General features: G+C 46.6%; 1 protein-coding gene across 2 annotated transcripts in view; it reads right to left on the reverse strand.

The window, feature by feature from the left end:
- ZFHX3 (zinc finger homeobox 3) overlaps nucleotides 1–15,246 on the reverse strand; it is a 277,898-nt gene that overhangs the window by 175,681 nt on the left and 86,971 nt on the right. The gene's annotated exons all lie outside the window — the stretch shown is intronic.

Here is a 15,246-nt window from a genome sequence, read left to right on the forward strand (position 1 = left end):
TTTGGGGCAATTTAACCAGCTATCCCAACACTTAGGTACTTACTTCAGTGTCTACCCTGAGACCTCTCTACCATATCCTGAGGACTACAGGCCAGCATCCTTTGTCCACCTCTGGCCTGAATGGTTCTCTCCTGACCTGGATTTATGCACCATAACACATGGATTCCCCCCACCTCCCAGATGTGAAGCAGCCCCTCCTTCCACCAAATGCAGCCCCTTTAACTTCCCTCTTGCATCAACTGCCCCTCCTACCTGACAGGTGCGTACCTCCGCCTCTCCGTCCTCGCCCATCCCTCAGTGCTTTCCCCACTGAACTGGATACCTTCCCCCACTGAGTGTACTACTTCAGTGCCTTCTTTTGCCAGCACCCAAAACTTTTCATCTCTGATTTCCTAAAAATCCCTCTTAAAAGATCCCATTTCTGATCTCTCTGTTTTTCCTACTGGGCTGTGGAGCAAAAGCTAGGAAATGATGTAAAATGTACCATCTGGCCCGTTACAGTTTCATTCTGGCATCTCATGATGTTAGACTTATTTTAAATAATTTCTTCTTACTAAAGGAGTATGAACTTGGTATTTTAAAAATTTGGGGGTATGTGCAGAAAAGCTCAATAGCTGAAATAAAAATCACCTATAATCCCACCAGCCAGAGAGCCACTGGGAGGTTGAAAATTTTTAGGTTTTTTTCTTCTATGTATCGATAGTTAACACATCTTTACCAACCTCAGATCACACTGCTCCTTAAGTGGACTGCCCCTTTAACTTAATTTAGACATTAAACTGTTCCCATGACATGAAACATTCTTCGTAACTTAGAATTAATGCGTGCATACATACTGCATCCTATGGTCATAGCATAATTTCACTAAGCTCTATTACTGGACATTTAGGCAATCCCTAATATTTTGCTGTTAACGCTGCAATAAACTCTCATAAATCTTTGTGCATATATAATAACAAAATAATAAAAATAAGTAGCAGCTCTATTACTACCCTCTTAGTAGGGCCAGGCATGGTTCTAAGCACTTTTTAAATAGACATCATTTCATTCGATCCTTTCAACAGCCCATTTTACAGATGAGGAAATTGAGGGTTAGAGGGTTAAATGCCTTATACAAGTCACATACTAGCTAAGTCAGCCTTCAAAAGCAGGTAAGCCTTCCTTCCTACTTTAAAACCTAGGCTTTCACCCATAACATTCCATCTCTATTTTCTTAGGACGTATTTCTGGAAGTGTAACTGCCGGCTCAAAAGCTAGGAATATTTCAGGCTCCCCGGCACAGGCCAAATGGCCCTCTAGGAAAGCCTTTCCAACTCATGCTCATTGGCACACGAGCCTCAATTTTCCTGCACCCTCATCAATAGTGGGTATTATTTTGTTAAAAAAGAAATGTAAATTTGGCAGGCAAGAAACGGCATCTCATTTTAACATACATCTTTTGCTAGTAAGGGAGAACCCATCTGCAGATACTTATTGGCAATTTCTATTTCTTTTGTTAATTGCCTGTTACTTCTACAGCAGGGGTGTGTTGCCCTTTCCATGATGATTAATATAAGAGGGCTTCATAGGGTTTTACTGGCCACCCGTCCCACTTGACTGGCCACCATATTCCACTCCCACGTGAGCTCCTGAATGGAAGCCTGACCACTCACACCGCCAGGCACACAATGCTGCTCTGTCCTTCCCTTGGATCTCAGCTCCTTTAAGCGAGAGGACTGTGCCCATGGCTTCACTTCCCTGACTCTAATCTTCTAAAGCCAGCTGGCTCCTCCGGCTCTGTGTGCGTAGCGGGAGCTGGACCGCCTCACGGCAACAGTTCTCAAGCTTTGCTGTGCAGCACACCCAACCACAGAGCTGAGCGGAGATACACAGAGACACTGGGCCCCACCCCAGAATACAGGCTCAGGCTCTCCGGAGGGGGCGCTGGACACTGCTTCAGGGGGGTCAGAAGGCCCCATGTCTCCAAGATTCGGCCCTCTCTCCAAGGTCACCAATGCCCTTCTTGGGGTAACCAATAGTTGTTCCTCTTTTCCTCTCTTCAATACTCTTCAATCTCCCCTGCATTCAAAACTGCTGACTGTCCCCTTGAAATCTGCTCCCCCCTTCACTTCTCTGACATGGTTTTCTGGCTCTCCTCCTACCTCTCCAACCTCTACCCTGCCTGCCCCTCTTCCCATCCCTTCAGCCCTCCATGGATGCACTTTTCCAGTTATTCGATAAAATTCCCTCTTTCATTAACCCACAGAAGTCTCTCCTCTCTGTTCTATAGTATTTAACCACCATCATTCTTTCTTCCCCCTTGGCTCTCTGCTCTTATCTCTGTACCTCAACTACCTTAACTACTTCTGTGGTTTCAATTACTGAAATTATGAGTTGACTCCCAAAACAAAAATTTCCATTCCTGACTTATCGCTTGAATATGCATCTCATACTTTCAGCAGACCGCAAGATGTCTGCAAGCGGCTAGCCTTCCATCACTCCACACTCAGCGTGGCTCGACATGTCCAAGTGGAACTGCCCCTCACTGAACGCCCTGGGCTCCCCAGATGGAACTCTCGGTACCATCTTTGATTCCAGAAAACAGAAAGGGAAGATCACTCTGGCCTTCCCGCCGTCATATTCGCCCAGTGCCCGTCCCAGGCAAGAGACAGCTGATACTCATATTCAAACTGATGCTCTCCAGACTGGTTTTAAAACACTCTAAAATCGACCACCACAATATTAATCAATCAGCTCTCTCACTTCCCCAACAGCAGGGTCTCCTCCCCATCGTCACATTCTTGCCTCTGTTTCTGCAGCCCCAGGCCCTGTGGACGTTCTCTCTCTTCCTCAACATTTATCCAAACCTTGGACGTCCTTTAAGAAGCACAAGCTCCAGTTCCACGGAGGCAATAAACTCCCCTCCTGTCACTCAAACCCACAAAACTCTCTCCTCTCTGAACTCGGACAGTAATCACCACCACACTGACACTAAAACGTTCCCTCCTTGCTGCAGCTTGGGTACTTTTATCTCTACAAATGGACGATAAGCTGCTTGAAGGCAAACATCAGCTTATAATTCTGTTCATCTCCTAGCACAGTGCTAAAAGCATGCAGGATGGATAAAAAACTTGATTGAGTTTTAACTTAATTAAAACATGATTAGCTTGATTAGAAAGAGCACTCCCTCTTTCTAGGATACATCTTAAATAACGTTAGTGGGAGCGTGTTGATTTGAACGTTACATATAATTGATCACCAAAGACCCATTCATCCTAATTCTGAGGCTCAGGTACGACACCTGAGTACCTCAGTATTTTGTGATTTATTATGTCCTATTCCAAATATCCGAAAGCTCTGAAGTCTACAGAGGCGGCCCTCATTCCAGCCACCTTAAATAGACGGTCAACGAAACAGAAATCCAGGAAGCCAAGCAAGTCCCTAAATATAATTCTGGGTTTCAAAAGGGGAGAGTGAGGGGAATCAGGTATGGACAAGGTTTCTGCCTCATGGAAAGAGCTATCAGCGCTAGGCTCACTAGGGTAAGAGGTTCCTATGAAGTAGTTCTTGGTCAGCAGAACATTTAATTTGAATAGCAGGAGAAACTGTGGGGGTTCAAGCTGCACAGACCCACTAGAAACTGAGTTGAGCACATTCTTTGTTTGCACCTGCTATTTCCAGGATGCAGGTAGAAGCAGCCACGGGCCTTAAGCTTTCTTTTGTATAGATCAGATCTATGCAAGAACAAATGAATAACCTGTTAGCTGCTTTTCTCTGGTCCCGTGGCAGCACCTGGGAAACCCCATCCAACCTTCCCGGATAGAGGAACTCCTGCTCTCCGCTAACTCTGCCACCTGTCGTTCAGGGATGATCGGGAAGCCTGGGAAGGGTGAGGGGAGAGGTGGCCTTGGGGAAGGAAAGTCTCCCTCAGCGCGCATCTCCAAAGTGACTCTGAAAAAGGAGTGTGTTTTCCTCCCGGCAGGAAGAACGCCACATGGCGGGCTCGCCATCAGCAGCGCACTCTGGCACAAGGCTCCGGAGTTGGCACCATGACAAGACAAACAAGGGTTGCCCTTCGAAGGCTCATTAATGGGGCAACACACACACACAGGGCCTCTCACCAGTGCAGGCACAGCGAGGTCTTCAGATCTTCCCTGGCTCGTTAGCATAAACAGCTTTTCAAGCAGCAGGGAGCAAGAGGCACCACTAAATAAAGCAGGAATGGAGGCTGTACAGCCCAGCCAATGGCAAGTGCACCAAGGGGGGTGGAAAGCCAGTGCACGGGGTCTTCCCCAGGCCTCAGGAAGGGGGCGCCTTGGCTGATACCCTCTAGGTGGTGTGCGGCCGGCATCTCCCTAGCTCCCTATTTGGAAAGTACACTGTAGATGGCAATTCCATCACAGAATTTCCTCCTCAACAGCTTCACTGTACTCAACTGAAGGTGTGAGAAGCACATTTCCTGTTGGGTAGTCCTTAAATCCTAGAGGCCTAAGGAGTTATTTTACATTTCAGTTCCCTTCCTTATGGCAAAGTGGAAGAGCAATCATGGTGACCTTGGAGGACTTCAAGACGGACTAAAGAGGGTACAGCTTCTGTTCGCCCTCTGAGTGTGTTTGAAGGACTTCCAAATTCCAAAGCTTAAAAAGCCAACTAGGTGTTGGGTGGGTGGGTGTGCGGGTTGCAGACGTGCGGGGAGTGAAACTTAATTACGTGTCCTACTCTTCACAGCCCCTTCTCCATCCCACGTGGCAACTAGGAAGCCAATTCTTTGCACCGTTACTTTTAATCAAGAAAAACACATTGAGACATATTTACCACTGGCCACTTCAAAGAGTGGCCCTGGGAATTAGGCAAAACAACAAAGGAAAATTTCTTCTTCAAGTGTAAGGATCCGAGCGTTTGCACTTCCTCAACCCTCCAGAAGCCACCCGAAGGGCCAAGTGACTGAGGGTAACAATGCCACCCTCACAAACTCAGCACAAATGGCCCAGGCGGTCTTTCTCCTCTTGCTGCTCCAAATGCTGCTTTTGGGTCAATAGCTGCTGTGAAGAACCACCAAGGCCACGTTAAATAGGACTTGAATTAATTATGCTTGAAAGTCTCTTACCCAAGCACTGCTAAGACCGAACAATTGAGTTTGGGAATGAGTGTGGTTATATATTGTTCCTTAATGGCTTCCTGAACACCCTGGTTAGGTCTGATCCCTGGCGGGGGGAGGGAATTGCCAGTTCAAGTCATAAAAAGTGATCAATGTAGATCAAGACCCTGTGCTAAGTGTCTAAGATCAGAGAACAGAAACGTATCGGTGCAAACACACAAACATCATTTTCACACAAAATGAAAACTGCACGTTAACATTGAGAACTTCAGCTTCCTTCTGAAGTGGCACCCTCTCTCCTCTCACCCCTACAGTTCGGCTCTTCCCACCAAAACTTCCAGCCCGCAGCCCTAATCCTGGACAGCGCCAGAACAACAGCAAGCTGGCGGAAACTGTTTCTGCAGCTCCGAAAGATCGCAGCGTTAAGCCACGCTGAGATTGGGGGAATCCAACCTGGCTGGTTAACAGAGCCAATTTCTTAGGCCGCAATAATAAAGAGGCTACTGGGGTTCTGGCCCCGTTGGTCTTAGCTCTAAATTCCTGTGAATCATGCTTAGCCAGAAACTCACTGGCTGCTCTAATGATTTTTATCCATTCACACAACAGATGTTCATTGAGTGCCTACAATATACACAGCATCCCTCCTATCAATACAGACTCCTAACTAGCTTGCTCTCACTAGAGTTCAGACATGCAAAGTAAGAACCTGGACGCCGGCGACCATCCAGGGCAGGGTGCTAGCAGGGAGAGACACAGAGCTTCACGTGCTGCTGGATTCACGGTATCAACAGTTATCCAGGTTACCACTCCCCCCATTCCAGAGCCCTCCTGCTCTAAGGCCAGAATCTGTCCTTCTGTTAACCAGATGTGGCCAGTAAGGACCTCTGATGTCCACTGCATTTAGAAACATGGCTCAACTACTGCAACTCATGGTTTGGCGAGTTGTGCCATTACCCTGAGCCCCTATGGTGCTGGGGACACCACAGTGCTCACACCTGGGTCCACCCCTACCACAACCCCCAGCCGTGCTCATCCCTCTCAAGGGTCTCACCTTCAACCTGCATGAGAGTCAGTGGTCCATGTCTGAGATGGACCATTTCCTGATGGCCCAGAATGAAGGCATGCTGTCCCCCAAATAACTTATGAAAAAATGCCAGAACCACTGAACCGGCCTTCACGTAAGCATTTCTTCTCCTTGGACGTTGACAAGACATGGTGCGATTTCACTTCCACTGGCTCCTCTCAGGTGATCCAACAGGTTCCCTCATCGTCACCTGCCCTGAGCATCCCCCCACCCTGGTGTCTCTGGCCTCAGTTCCCCTTTAGGCTGGAGCCAGTGACCTGAGAGGCTCCGCACACACACACACACACACACACACACACACACACACACACGTAGCCGAACATTTCAGAGGCAGCCGTTCACCCTCCCCCAGCCCTTTCCGGAGGTGCTGGAGCGGGCCTGTCCCCACGCTCCAGCTTCCACACAACCAAACATCGCCCTCCGATAGAGCCTCCCCGTGTTCACGACATGGTCCTCAAAGTTCCAGGGAATAACGCAGGGGCGGGGGAGGTCTGGTTCTTAGTGGGCTGATAATTGAAGCCTAAGGTCTACGAACTAAAATGAACCAGCTCTGAGAAGCCTGTTTACCAACTTCAACTCGGATTCGAGTTGTTCCCCCCACCCCCAACCATCTGGTTTCCTATCACAGGTCAGTGGAAGAAGCTGAAATTTCTGTATTTCCTTTGGTGCCTGTCTGGGGTGGGGCGGGTGGGGAGAGAGAAAAGCAAAAGCCACCCTCATGTGTGCCCATCACGGAGCAATTCTACTGACCTCACACCAAGGACAGGGGAAACCTGCGCAGTTTTAAACCATCCCCACCCAAAGGGTCGGGAGAGAGTTCAGGGCAAGGAGGGAAAAAGAAGGGAGAAGAAAAAGACCGGGAATTTTTCTTTTCTTTTTTTTTTAAAGGGAATCTTTCCTAAGCATTCACTCCCCAGCCCTTCTGCCTCTGGGATGGAAAGTGTTACTCAGCTGCAAGGCCTCTTGCTAATTGCTGGTTTTTATTTTTATTTCCTATTACCCTCTCGCACGCCTGATGAGATTATTTTACCGGAACTGACACAGCTGGAAGCAGCAGGCATACGTGGAGCCTCTGAGGAGGTGATGCAATTTCATTTTCATTGATCAGAAATCAGCAGGGCAGTAAGTGATGGGAAATTCCATTAGAAGAAAACTTGCAAGCCATGGGCCTCAACTTCCTCGCCACACCCAGGACCCCCCAGGGGTCCTGCCTTCCTCTGGACTAGGTCTGCACAGAGCAGAGGCTCGGAAGCGCCCTCCTCCACGTGGGAATGAAAGCATCAGGGCCGCGCTACCGGCCTGAGAGGGTGTCTGGCTGGGAGAGGAACATTGGCAGGACTCCTTCCACCAACAAGGGCACCGCAGTTCTCTGCGGATGAGAGAGAAGTCATCCAGGGACCCAGAAGAGGAGCCCTCAAAACCACGCCCCACAGCCCCTCAAAACCAATGCTTAACGGCTCCCTTTCCAAGTGTCACAAACAAGAAAAGAGGAGGCCACTAGCAATGGTTGTAAATATGTCTCCCAACCACTCGTAGAGATGCTCCTGAAGGCACTGACCATGTATTTATTGAGCGCCTACTGTGTGCCAGGGGCTCAACAAGCACAGACACAGACCCTCCCCTAATGCTGCTGGAGGAACATCCTTCTCTCTCCTGGACAGTCAAGGAAGCAGAGGTCCTGGGAGGTAAGGGAGAGAGCCAGCTGGGACCAATGACTTACTGAGTATTAGCACAGCCTCCCTGACAGCAAAGGCAGGCTGCGTGAGAGCCAACGAGAGAACTCGCCCACTAGAGAACTCGCCCACTCACGCGTGAGTCTTAGGATGAAGCACATCTGATTGCCTGGTCTGCTTTTTGCCAGGTAGAGCAGACGACTGACTGATACACCCACCTCTGTCACCCTACACATCTCAACAACAGCGATCCTCGCGTCCAAGGCTGGAACCAGAGGTGAACTCTTCAGAATGCGTAGAATGGCTACTGTTTTAGCAGTTAACACCCCCTCCCCCAACTGTTTGCCCAGCAAATACTGCTTCACTCACCAAGGGGAAAAAATAGCAAGGGGCTACTCAAAAAGACAAGTTCTACCAACAAAACAGAACAATCATCAGCCAGGTGGCTCACCAGACCTCCTCCTTTGGCCATTCTGCCACATAAAATGTGAATCAGAGAAGGACCAGGCCACACTCACAAAATTAATACTGTTCCAAACAACTGTTCACCACTAAAATGGAAAAAAAAAAAAAAATGGAAATGCGTAAGTGAGGACAATATGTCAAATCAAAATCTATCAGTAAGTTTTTACTGAGCACCTAAAGCTGTGGCTCTACAAAGCAGAGACTACATAAGACAGGGACCCTGGGTGAATGAGCTTGCAGAGAGGTCAGAGTCACGTGAGAATACCCAGCACACAGTCATTTATTCACACTGCTTACAAGAATACACAATACAACATGACAGCATAAATTGAGGCCAGGGCAAGAGAAGAAACAAAAAACAACAGTGGAGGAAACTTGAGCCAAAAATGAAGCTTAAAATGCATACAATAATAACCAACACATTGAGCCATAAATGTGGCTCTAAGCTTTCTTAAAGTCCAGAAGGAAAACATAATAGCCTTGTTTAACGTACACTATTCACAATGTCCAAGAGAAAAAGAACAAGTCCATCGCTCAGGATTATTTAGCACCAACAATTTCTCAATTACAAAAATTGGGATAAGGACTAGGTAGCAAGCAGTACCTTCGAGGAGGTCATAAATAAGAAGGCTTCGGTTTGAGGCCATTCAGTCTCACTGCCTCCTCTGATGGACGAGAATAATGACCCCAGAGAGTGCTGGTGGTTTATCCAAGGTCAGACAGCTGGTCAGTGGCAGAGCTAGAAATAGGACCTGGGTTTCTTCACACCACACTGACAGTGCCCTTGCTACCTACCACACGTAGCTACTCCCCATCATCCTTCAAAATCCATGGGCTGGTTTTGGGGGCACATATGGAGGAGGCTACAGTTGGGGGCGAGGGGGCTGAATTAGATTAAGAGATCTAAGAACCAAACACCTAAATGTACTAGGTAGACCTCATTTGGATACCCATTCTAACCAACCAAGTGTAAAAAGCCATTCTGGGGACAATCAGGTAAGTTTGAACAACAATTTGGGATTTGATGATGTTAAGAATGTGTTAATTTTGTTATGTTGACACAATATTATTATCACCTAAGAAAATAATGAAGCATCATGATATCTTTCATTAGCTCTAAAATCAAAGCCAATGAACAAAAAGGTTAAACAAATCCAACAAAAAGTGAATTGTTGTCAAGTCTAAGTGATGGGGTTCATCATATTATTTTCTTGTTTATACAATACACTTTTTTTTTTTCCTTTTAAAAAAGAAAGTTCTGTCTTTACCCAGTTCAGGAGCACCTTCTGAAAAAAGAACTGCACTGGCCAGAGCCAAGCGTCTCAGCCTTGAGTTGACATATTCATGGCAAGCTAAGCCTTTTTTCAAGGAAATAGGAATTCTTCTTTCTTTAGAAGAGCTAAAGGACTTCCAAAGAAGTACTTTAGGCCCCAGCTTCCTCTAAATCTTGTTCAAAACTCACCATTTGCTGACCCCACCCTTACTCCTACCCTTAGAAGGTACGAGGCACCACCCTGCCACTAATACACGAAGAGATGATATGCATCATGCTCTGGGCACAGTCCCTGACACTTTATACATGGCAACTATCACTATCATTACTGGGCAAAAATGAGCCCAATGTAACAGCCTAAGATTACATAAGAGCTTGATTTAGAGCATGGAGTCAAACTCTGATTAAGAAAAACACATCCGCTGATAAGTTAAAAGCCTCCACTGGTTGATTTAGAGGGTTAAAAAGTAATTTTAAACACTTCCAGTGCATTTACAAAATGAGGCGATGTTTACCAACCATAGTTTTTGAGCTCACTGTCTTTCATCTCAGTATGAATGTTTTATATAAGTCACCTTAATTGCTTTGTAAAGTCTGAACTGAGCTGGTTCCCACTGGGCTGGTTCTCTTGTGCTCATCTTCAAGTAGGATGACCCAATGATAAGTGGGCTTCTTGCCATATGTGGGCCCACACACATCTATCACCATGCTACAGCTTCCTGGGAAATACTCTTTGCAAAAAACTTTTTCACAGTAGCATTAGCATTTGACCAAGAACATAGTCACACCCAGCACCAACTTCCCCAGGAACAAATAACAATGCTTCTTTGATTTATATGGTGGTTTATACATTTTCAAACACTCTTATATTCATTTCTCATTTGACCACCAACAATCTTGTCTTGTTAAGTAGACAGACTAGGAACCACAATTCAGATTTTACAGGCTTAAAAAGATTCTAAAACATGAGAGCAACTACTATGAGGCATTCTTTCCCAAGGTCACCAACTGGTTAGTAGCAAATCAGGAACCAGGATCCATTCTCCAGTTTCTACTCCAGTGTTCTTTTCTCTATGAAGACATCATTTCTCGAAAAAGAATCGTCTTTCCAAACCCTTGAAAGATCACATTTCATCTTCTAAATGAGAAAAAAATCTGAGTACACCAAAGACCCAGAAAAAGATATGTCACTGCTCTGCTCACACCTAAAAAGCAGAGTTATAAATAACACCAAATACTGGGTTGCTCCACACAGCCAAGAACCTTGATGCAAGACATTAAGTCTTAAAATTTTACACAGAATGTGACTCCCTCTAAAACATTCTCTACCACATAGACAATATTACTGCCGTAAAGTCTGACCACATGGCTCAAAGAGCTATTTGTGAAAAGAGCAAAGTAAAAAGCTGTCAACATCTAGGAGCTCCTCATGAATGAAGTCAAACTTAGAAGAGCTAGTATCAATGCAGAGTTCGAGTTAAGACCAGTGGGGTAATGCAAAGGGTGGTTTGGGCCACAGTATTACTGCATTATAACCCAATCAAAGTGCACAAATCTACATAAAACTAAAAATGGGGGTTTCATCCCCATCATGAATGTTGCTTACTCTATAGGTAAGGGCCATCTGGTCTACCCTCTGCCTCTGTCACAGTGGAGCCCTTTGAGCTACAGTCCCTATCATAATGGAAAGCAGTGGAACTTTGGTCAACTTAACCACTGCCCACCCTCTAAGCCTAACTGATCTGACATTTTAGGAAGAACATTATGCTTAAAATAAAACTTTCCAACTTGTGCAACCAAGGTAGTCTGGGCAAAGAGAGATTGAGGACAGAAGTGGGTGGGTCCAGAATACAAGACAGTGATGGGGATCCCTTGACATCCCAATTGGAGAGAGGGTGACCTGGTAGGGTGGGGTCAGGAGGGAAAGCTTGCTTAAGCTATGGCCCTGGGTAGACTCTTCAACTTTGTCAGGAGGACTACTCCCACCAACTTCCCACCATTACTCTCTGGGGCCATTCTCTCACCTGCACAGGCCTATCTACTCACTGCCATCTGTGGGCTCAGCCCTGCTCATCAAGCCTGTGGCTGGATACCACAGTCATGTCTTGCTATTACTACCCTGGGCCTCACCAGACAGAGTCTACAGCCTTACATCTTGCTGCCCAGACTCTATAGTCTGGCTTCCTGACCCTCTCTCATGTGGACTCTTTTCTGCTTGGGACTTGAATCTCATGACCTGGAATCCCATACACCTGCAACCCTCTTGTCTATACCTACCTACACTTCTCCAAGCTCAGTCCGCAGCCCTTGCCTTCATCACATACCTACTGGCCTCCTCCCCATCTTCACATACCTACTGGCCTCCTCCCCATCTGATAAACTTCCATTCCTGGATCCTCTTGGGTAACCATGAGGGATAAGGAAGCCAGAGGCTGCAGCCTGGCGAGAAGGGCAGGAAGGTGACAGCTGCCAAAGCAATTCGCCCTCCCCCTGGTCCAACTATTACCACCTCATCCTCCTCCACTCCCCAGAGACTCCATGAAACTCACCAACTTTTAAAACTGACTCCTAGGTATAGTACCTGGCTTCTCACTAGAGGTCAATGTCACTCAGGTTGAACAGCACCTGTGTTGTTTGGTCTATAAAGACCCCCATGACAGCTTGCATTAAAATTGGGCCAAAGGGGTTAAGTTGCTGGATATGGTGTGCAAGCTCACCTCCCTCCCAGCTTCATTTATACTCATTTTATATATGAATACATATATACATACATGCATATATATCATATATACAGACACATACATATGCATACACATATATACGTATTTCTCATTTAAAGCAAAACAAAATATAGCAGTTACAAGACAAAAACGACTTAGAAAGTCAACACACACACAAACCACCATCACCCCCACTGCTGCTACCAAGATCTTGTCCTGAAAGTGTCTGGGTGACTGTCACTTACCACTACCTAACCCTTAACTACAGGCTGGGTCTGGGGACTCCATCCCAGTTGCTCCCTAGAGCTAAAAGTATCCTTGTTGCGTTTGTTTCGTCAGGAGAAAAGGGAGATGTAAACATGAACCAGACCAGAGACAGGAGATAGCCAGTGAGAGTGACATAATCTAAAGTGGCACCAAAATCCATCTCCAGCATTCTGTCATCTTATGATCAACCATTTCACTTCAGACACTCATTGGTCCGGAGGAACCTGAATCCTAGAACTAGATGTCCCCAAGTAAGCGGTTTCTCTCTAAAAGTAAAATGTGGTACACAAAGCAAAGTGCTCGAAGCGTCCCAGGAATGCCTGTTACATAAGGGCGTCAGCACTGCAGTCCTCAGTTCCATCGTGGGAAGGGTGGGGTGGAGTAGAGAGGACCACTAGACATAGCCAAGGCACGGAAGAATCAGGATTTTAGCTCTTAACACTCAAAAATTCCCGAGTCACAGTTGAAACCCCACTGCTATAATTGTTTTATACACTGTCTACACACACACACACACACACACACACACACACACAAAATGCCTTTTAAAAGTTGCATTAGTTTCCCTGTTTAAAACCCTTCCTTCTGTTGGGCACCTTGAGATAAAAGCTGTGTATGACTCCCTGGCAGGCCTTCAAATTCTGGCACTTGCTTGGGCTGGAACCAGAACAGTCTTCCATCCAACCAGGGAAGGCACAGGCCCTGCCGGCAGAGCAGGGGTTAATGGAAGCTGACCGCAGCACAGTTGTTAAGGTAATCAATACCACTGAGATACTAAAGCAGCATAAGCCACAGTATTGATTGCCAAGCAGATGATAAAACTGTTTATTATGATAATTGCAGGGTCCCTGCAAGATGCTCCCAGTGCTTCCTAAAGCTGTTTACAAAACTAATAAAGATTTGCCGTTTCAAGATCTTCCATTTTAAGCACCCCTCCTCCCCCAAACTTCCACCCCTGGCCCATCACCAAAAAGCAGACCTCACCCCCAGGCTATGAATATGTTCCTCCCTGGGACAGCACCAGAGCCTGTCCTGGGTGTGTCATGACTCTCAGGGGCCTCTGAGGAAAGGGCTCACCTTCCACACCCTCACCCTGCCCCCAACTTCAGGAAAGGGAGGCCGGAAGCACAGCCGACTAGACACTCAGGGCGTTAAGATTTCCTCCTCAAAGCCCGCCATGCGATAGTTATGGGGCTTCACTGATGGAGGGGGCTGCTCAGGGCTTCTTGAGCTAACATCCATTTGTTACAGCACGTTTAAGAAACCACATCACCTTGGTTTGTAATTAAAACTTCTCTGGAGAACCTGGTGGCCACGGAACCAACTGAACACAGTCAAATGCTGATTCTAGAATGCCCTTCTGCCAACACAACTCAGGGGTGACTTTGGCTACTACACTGGGCTCATGTCTCGAGTTCTATTCATGCCCAGTGCAACAGCTCCGTTTTATTAACAGTGGAATTAACACCTTGGTTATAAACACAGCTATCTGCCTTGAGACCCAAGTCTTTGGATTAATAGCACTGTTGATGATGACTGTGATAGTATTTTCACATGCTGTGATATTATTTTCAAGATGAACTAGATGAATGTGGAAATGTTTCTCAACAGAAGTAAGCATCTCACAGACAGCATTAATGCTCTTCAAATTGTTCTAGGGAAAACTCACTGGGTCCTGAGAGTAAGTATGGCAGCTTCAGGATGCAAAGCTTGCAAATATACTAAAAGTGTGTTTTCAGAGTGTGCAAGAAGAAAAAAAGGAACCCAAGTTTTGAGAAGAAGCCAATAGTTATGCCATTAGCAAAAGAAGCCCCCATTTCTCACTCAGCCCTGAATAACGCTGGCTCAGGCCATAGTGACCATCAGGATTTTACCCTTAACAGAATTTGCCTGGACTTGGCCTTCAAAACCACATTTGCAACTTAGGGGCACTGCTCTGAGAGTTGATGAGCCAAAGAAAGATGATTTGGAGGCAGCTTCTTTCTTTTCAATCAAAGCATGGAGAAATCGTTAACCAATGCTCCTGTCTTGACCTTGCACCACGACCTCAGCTTAGGCACTGAAGCCCTGACCCTCCTGATTCTCTCCCGAGTCAGCTGCCCCCAGCAGCTCTGGGAGATCACTGCCCACGGAGCATGCCTGTGTGCGCACACACGCACGGTTTAATTCTGTGGACCAGTAGAGACATGCAGCTCCTTTGTAGACACCTGTCTGCTCCGCCTACTCACAATCACACAGAAATCAGGAGACTGGAGCCAGTTCTATGTAGAGTATAATCCCCTTGCCAAAGACCTTGCCATGAACTCACAGATACCACAGCATGGCTGGAAGGGATGCACCGAGATTCGTTTAACCTGGTTACCCGCTCTTACAGGAACTGCTTGGCAACCAGAAATGGCAGGAGGAAATCTGAGGCTTCCCTCTTACTGAGTTTCATGAATGATACACTCCTAGGCAAAGCGGCAGAGGACAAACGGTCATCAACTACTAACTCCCAGCTAGATGCCCTGCTCACGCACCAAATGCCCATGGGGCCCGTGTTCACAAACACATCCCTGGTTCTGATACCAAGAGAAAGTTGAATATTAAGTGTGACTAATTCTGCTGTTACCTTTTAACCTCACTCACACACATAAGTTGTACTCTCAACAAAAACTTCAACAAAAAATACACCCTCGGAACGATAC

This window comes from Eschrichtius robustus, chromosome 19 (genome assembly GCF_028021215.1).
Source record: "Eschrichtius robustus isolate mEscRob2 chromosome 19, mEscRob2.pri, whole genome shotgun sequence".
Lineage (NCBI taxonomy): Eukaryota > Metazoa > Chordata > Mammalia > Artiodactyla > Eschrichtiidae > Eschrichtius > Eschrichtius robustus.